Consider the following 7282-nt stretch of genomic DNA (forward strand, 5'->3'; position numbering starts at 1 on the left):
ACTCTGCAGAGCTATAGCCCTCCAGGAACTGAGTTTAAGAACACCGCCATAAAATAACTTTTTTGTCTAAATGGTTCCATAAAGAACCTTTAACATCTAAAGAACCTTTCTGTTCTTTGTGGCGAAAGAAGGTTCTTCAGATTATAAAAAGGTAAGAAAGAGATTGTTCTTTAAAGAACCTTTAACTGAATGTTTTTTTTTGTGGAACCAGCAATGGTTTTTCTATGGCATCGCTGTGAAGAACCTTTTAAGCAACTTTATTTTAGGGAGTGTAATAATAAAAGTTAATAAAAGTGGGCTTTTGGAATAAAAGTTATACCCTTTGGTCCCTGCTGACAATTAAAGCCTGGACTACTTTGAAATCCTGGCAAGCCTTCCGGGACTACCTGGAAAACCTAAGGAAACAAAAGAAAATCTACTATGCAATTACTGCGGTATTATATGTATTGGTTCAAATTAATAACCTGGCAATCCACGATCTCCTTTGGACCTTTACATTGTGAGCAAACACAGAAGGCACTGGTGCCTCAATTAGCAGGTTACAGTACAAAAGGTCTGATTGTTGTCCAGTAGGCACTGTGTGAGATCCTTGAGGTATGTTCCTGGACAGAGGTTTCAGTAGAATGGGATATCTGTCAGGCGGGATTGGAAACATGGGCAAAGGGTGCCCTTTTAATGAGTCATCATATGGCATCAGTGGACCTCCTCTGGCCATGGGATTGGCTACTTTTGCTATGGGATAATTATCGTCGGCATATATAGGTATGTAGTCGTTGTGTGCAGCAGAACCCTCAAAGTAGTCATCAAGAGGAATGGGACTATCAGGTGAGCCAGAGGATGGAGGTACAAGGAACCCCCTTCCCAGGGAGATCATCCCAGATGAGAGGGCTGATGAGACCAGTACTCCTGCAATTATTATTATCATCTGAGGAAATAAAAAAGGATGGGGGAAACAGGAAATAAGATTTGAACACTAAGAAGGTATTGCTGTTGAGCAGCTCTGGAAAACATGTAAGCAATGTGAAAAACAATAATTTAAATAATAATGGACTAAATTATTTATTTGACAATCACACGTTTTGTATGCCAAACTAATATCACTACAATAAGCACAACAAACACAACAGCATAAAGCAGAATTGTCAAAATTCATTTTTGGTGACGATCAAATATACTTATATAATATCAAAGAATTCTTGTCTCATCATCTGGGTGAAGCACTTATGTACTGAACTTTATAACTAAAGCACTGATCTATTTATAAGTGGTGACTAAAAAAAACGTCTTTGAGAACATGGTCCTCTCCCCATAGGCCTCCAGACAAAGCAGAGAGGCTGGTTATAATATCACATACCTAACATAGTATAGGGCTCCTGCATGCAAAATGACTTCATTAGTGATCAGCATCATGGTATGGAAAGTAATAATCAAAATAATAGTGAACTAACAAAAGTACTCTACATTGTTTTGTCACTACCGATTTTTCAAGTTTTCCCACTTACAAAGAATGGAGAGATCTGTCATTTTCATCGTAGGTACACCTCAACTGTGAGAGACAGAATATAAAAAATCGATCCAGAAAATCACATTGTATGATTTTTAAATAATTAACTTCCATTTTATTGCATGAAATAAGTATTTGATCACCTACCAACCAGCAAGAATTCTGGCTCTCACAGACCTGTTAGTTTGTCTTTAAGAAGCCCTCCTATCCTCCACTCATTATCTGTATTAATTGCATCTGTTTGAACTCGTTACCTGTATAAAAGACACCCGTTCACACACTCAATCAATCAGACTCCAACCTCTGCACTATGGGCAAGACCAAAGAGCTGTCTAAGGACACTAGGGCCAAAATTGTAGACCTGCACAAGGCTGGGATGGGCTACAGGACAATAGGCAAACAGCTTGGTGAGAAGGCAACAACTGTTCCCTTTCAGTCAGTCACTCCGAGTCACGTCGGATGACCGACGAAATTGGGATCTCGCCAGAGAGATCAATCCACTTCGAGTGTAACTAAACGAGCCAATGGACATTGGCATGCGATCATTGCATCCAGCTGCTGCTGATCACAGCGTGAGCATAAGAGGCAGCAGGTGCACCGCATTAATTTATCCTTTCGCTTCGGAGCAGAGTGGCAGTGCATCACTGCTGCTCTCCTATCCTGAGAAAGAGCGAGCGAGTGTTGGCGGTACGGCGCAGCAGCGGTGGTCACGTCGGATGGGAAAAAAGATCGTCTTCCGGCTGACAACCACACTAAGAGTGTACGGTGGCCAACTCCCCTGCGTGCTTCAGCACTGAAAGAGCAAATCTCTCTAAAAGAGCAACACGAGTGATCGCGTCTTTTTAAAGATGTCCTATCACCCGTGCGTTTCTGGGTGTGGTCGTTTCCTGGCGCCTCAGGACGGTCACGATTGCTGCCTCACGTGTCTGGGCATTCAGCACGCTGAGGAAGCTTTCGTGGATGCTTCATGTTCTTCTTGTGGGGACATGACCATCTCGGAGTTGCGTAATAGACTCTGTTATGTCAAACATGGCGGAGTCCCTCTGCCTCTGCCGCGATCCAGCGTTCGTCCTGGCACCCGGGGTGACGCTGCGTCGGGTGGAGTCAGAGGTGATTTGAGGATCACGGTGAGGGCATCCCCAAGTGGAGCTCCTCACCCCTCAAGCACTCCGCAGCCGGTGGAGCTGCCGAAGGAGCGTGCTGGGCCCTCTGCTGGACGGGGGGCACCAGGCGTTTCCTTCGGTGCCCCCTCTGACGACCAGATGTCGATCGCTGCATCGGAGGGTGAGCACTCTCTCTCCGGGGATGACGACTCGGCTGTGTTGCCCCCTTCGGGTGTGGTAGCGTTGTCCGAGCCAGACCCAGAGATGACGGCTATGCTTTCCCGGGCCGCCGAGAATGTCGGGCTCGTGTGGAATCCTCCACCGCGTCCCGATACTTCGAGATTGGACGAGTGGTTTCTCGGTGGGGGTCGTGCTGGTTCTCAGCGCCCCCCTCCGGTGCCATTCTTTCCGGAAGTGCATGAGGAGCTTACAAGATCGTGGAAGGCACCTTTTACTGCCCAAAACAAATCTTGTGGCTCCTCCTCCCTCACCACCCTTGATGGTGGGGCTGCTTTGGGGTACGCGGGCATCCCCTCGGGGGAGCGGTCTGTGGCCATGCAACTATGTCCAACAGCCGCTACCACCCTGCGGGGTGACCCGTGCCTCCCCTCACGGGCCTGTAAGTATTCGTCAAGTCTAACTGGCAGTGCTTATAGAGCCTGTGGGGAGGCGGCTTCTGCCCTCCACGCCATGGCGTTATTGCAGGTCCACCAGGCCAAAGCCCTGAAAGACCTGCACGAGGGTGGTCACGACCTGGCGGTTCTACATGAGCTGCGTGCTGCGATGGACCTTGCGCTTCGAGCGATGAAGGTGACCGCACAGTCTCTGGGTCGTGCGATGACCACGCTAGTGGTCCAGGAGCGCCATCTCTGGCTGTGTCTCGCTGACATGAAGGAGCAGGAGAATGTACAGTTCCTGAATGCTCCCGTGTCACAGACCGGCCTCTTCGGCGACGCTGTCGAGAGCTTTGCCCAGCAGTTCTCGGCAGCAGAGAAGCAGACTGAGGCGATCAAACACATCATGCGCCAGAGGAAACCTGCTGCTTCCACCCCAGCTGCAGCCCCTCAGCCAGCTCGTCGCCGTGGGCGCCCCCCTGTAGCCGCCCTCGCGCAGCCGCAGCAGCCTTCCACCAGGCAGCGTCGTGGAGCTGGTCGCAGGCAGGATGCTCAGCCCGTCCAGGCCCCCGCCAAACCTGGCGGTAAGCGCAAGTGCAAGAGGCCCTGAGACGGGCGACCCAGAGATGGAGGAGACTGCTCATCGGGAGATGGTGACCGCACCACTCCCTCCCCCGGAGAAGGGCCGGTTGGAGAATCTTTTGTTTCGTTTTGCTTTTGTTCCACCGCTGGCCCAGCAGCCAGCGGTACCCAAAACATTTATAAAAGAGCGATTTCCTCAATCTCTGGGTCTCAAGAGGAGGAGAGTGGTGACCCGTGCATCCGAATCCAACATGGAGTTGGATTCGGTCAACCAGACAGCACGCCTCACCCAGGAACGTGCTCAGTCGGTGCTAAACTGCCTCAAGACTTTATCAGGCAGGACGGCGGTCCCACTGAAACACTTTCAGAGGCTCCTGGGGCATATGGCTGCAGCTGCGGCTATAGTTCCGCAACACTCACTATCGCTTCAGCACGTGCACCGTCCACAAGACGGGCCTATGCTCTGAAGTGGAACCTGTTCGTCGAATGGTGTTCCTCTCACCATGAGGACCCCCGGAGATGTTCGATCAGAGCCGTGATTTCCTTTCTGCAACAAGTGTTGGAGCGTAGGCTGTCCCCCTCCACCCTTAAGGTTTATGTTGCTGCCATTTCCGCTCACCACGACCCCGTAGAGGGGAAGTCGGTGGGGAAGCACGATCTGGTTGTCAGGTTTCTTAGGGGGGCCAGGAGGTTAAATCCTCCTAGGCCTCCCTCCCTACCCTCTTGGGATTTGGCATTGGTGCTAAGAGCCCTACAAACTGCTCCCTTTGAGCCTTTGCAGTCAGTCGAGTTGAAGTTTCTCTCTATGAAATCCCTACTCCTGACTGCATTGGCCTCGATCAAGAGGGTAGGGGACCTGCAAGCATTTTCGGCCGACGAATCGTGCCTCGAGTTTGGGCCGGCTGACTCCAGTGCAACACTGAGGCCCCGGCCCGGCTATGTGCCTAAGGTTCCTACCACTCCCTTTAGGGACCAAGTAGTGAATTTGCAAGCGCTGCCCCTGGAGGAGGCAGACCCAGCCCTAGCTTTGCTCTGTCCTGTACGCGCACTGCGACAGTACGTGGATAGAACTCAGAGCTTCAAGACCTCAGAACAGCTCTTTGTCTGTTACGGAGGACAGCAGAAGGGGAAGGCTGTCTCCAATAAGAGGATGGCCCACTGGATAGTGGATGCCGTCAACTTGGCCTATGAAGCACAAGGTGTGCCCTGCCCGCTCAGGTTGCGTGCTCACTCCACTAGGGGTGTCGCATCATCCTGGGCGCTGGCTCGTGGTGCCTCGCTAGCATACATCTGTAGCGCTGCGGGTTGGGCGACTCCCAACACATTCTCTAGGTTTTATAGCCTACGTGTCGAACCGGTTTCCTCCTGTGTTCTCACCTCAAACGGGTAGTGGCACTGAGAGGCCCGGCTCAGAGTCGGCTTGCGGCGTCCTTACGCCTAATTCTCCAGAGAGTTCCTTAACCAGGCAAACCCTGTCGAGTCCTCCAGCACTCCGGCATCCGGACATGGCGGAGCGTCCGGCGCCAGGCCTTTCAGCCAATCAATTCTTGAAATCTGGTGTGAGGCTAGTGCCCATATGAGAGACCCTGTCGGGATCCCATATGTGTATCCCACGGTATGCTTATTAGGGCCGTGTTCCCCTGGCAGACCACGTTCTGCCATCTCTAATGATGCAGCCTAAGCCATCTCAGAGACTTCCATGTGCTATAGGGCCCTACGGGGTTACTTCACATGTCTAAATGTCACTTAACCCCCTCTGGGAGGAGGTGACTCCGCAGTGTGCCTCTTCCAAACGGAAGGGCACGCTTCCCAGTGTTATCCAAGTCCTACTAGTGGGTTGCTCAAGGAACAACAGTAGTTGACCTTCTCTGTGTAGAGCCCGGTCCTATAGTCTGCCTTATAGGAAGGATCAGGAGGCCTACACAGGGCACTGGAAGGGGCAGCTTCTGTGGCGCTTTGGTAGGGATCCCAATTTCGTCGGTCATCCGACGTGACTCGGAGTGACCGACTGAAAGGGAACGTCTCGGTTACATATGTACCACCGCTGAGCTGTACCACCGCTGAGCTGCCGGGTCACCGGCTCAGCTCCTCAGCGAAAGCATGAATTAATGCGGTGCACCTGCTGCCTCTTATGCTCACGCTGTGATCAGCGGCAGCTGGATGCAATGATCGCATGCCAATGTCCATTGGCTCGTTTAGTTACACTCGAAGTGGATTGGTCTCTCTGGCGAGATCCCAATTTCGTCGGTCATCCGACGTGACGTCTCCGTTCCCTCCTTCAGGGAACGAGGGTTACATACGTAACCGAGACGTTGGCGCAATTATTAGAAAATGGGAGAAATTCAAGACGACTGTCAATCTCCCTCGGACTGGGGCTCCATGCAAGATCTTGCTTCGTGGAGTATCAATGATCCTGAGAAAGATGAGGGATCAGCCTAGAACTACACGGGTGGACCTGGTCAATGACCTGAAGAGAGCTGGGACTACAGTCTCAACAGTTACCATTAGTAACACACTACACCGTCATGGATTAAAATACTGCAGCGCTCGCAAGGTCCCCCTGCTCAAGCCAGCACATGTCCAGGCCTGTCTGAAGTTTGCCAAAGACCATCTGGATGATCCAGAGGAGGCATGGGAGAAGGCCATGTGGTCAGATGAGACCAAAATAGAACTTTCTGCTATTAACTCCACTCACCGTGTTTGGAGGAAGAAGAAGAATTAGTACAATCCCAAGAACACCATCCCAACTGTGAAGCATGGGGGTGGAAACATCATGCTTTGGGGGTGCTTTTCAGCAAAGGGGATAGGACGACTGCATCGTATTGAGGGGAGGATGGATGGGGCCATGTATCGCAAGATTTTGGGCAACAACCTCCTTCCCTTAGTAAGAGCATTGAAGATGGGTCGTGGCTGAGTCTTCCAGCATGACAATGACCCCAAACACACAGCAAGGGCAACTAAGGAGTGGCTCCGTAAGAAGCATTTCAAGGTCCTGGAGTGGCCAAGCCAGTCTCCAGACCTGAACCCAATAGAAAATCTATGGAGGGAGCTGAAACTCCGTGTTGCCCAGCGACAGCCCCAAAACCTGAAAGATCTGGAGAAGACCTGTATGGAGGAGTGGGCCAAAATCGCTGCTGCAGTGTGTGCAAACCTGGTCAAGAACTACAGGAAATGTCTGACCTCTGTAATTGTAAACAAAGGTTTCTGTGCCAAATATTAAGAAACAAATACTTATTTCATGCAATAAAATGGAAATTAATTATTAAAAAATCATACAATTTAATTTTCTGGATTTTTTTTAATATTCTGTCTCTTACAGTTGAGGTGTACCTACGATGAATATTACAGATCTCTCCATTCTTTGTAAGTGGGAAAACCTGAAAAATCGGCAGTGTATCAAATACTTATTTGCCCCACTGTATATGATAACTGAATAAGTTCAAATCACATTCCTCATTAGTGTCAATAACTTTTTGAAA

Source organism: Barbus barbus (genome assembly GCF_936440315.1).
Source record: "Barbus barbus genome assembly, chromosome: 26".
Taxonomy (NCBI): domain Eukaryota; kingdom Metazoa; phylum Chordata; class Actinopteri; order Cypriniformes; family Cyprinidae; genus Barbus; species Barbus barbus.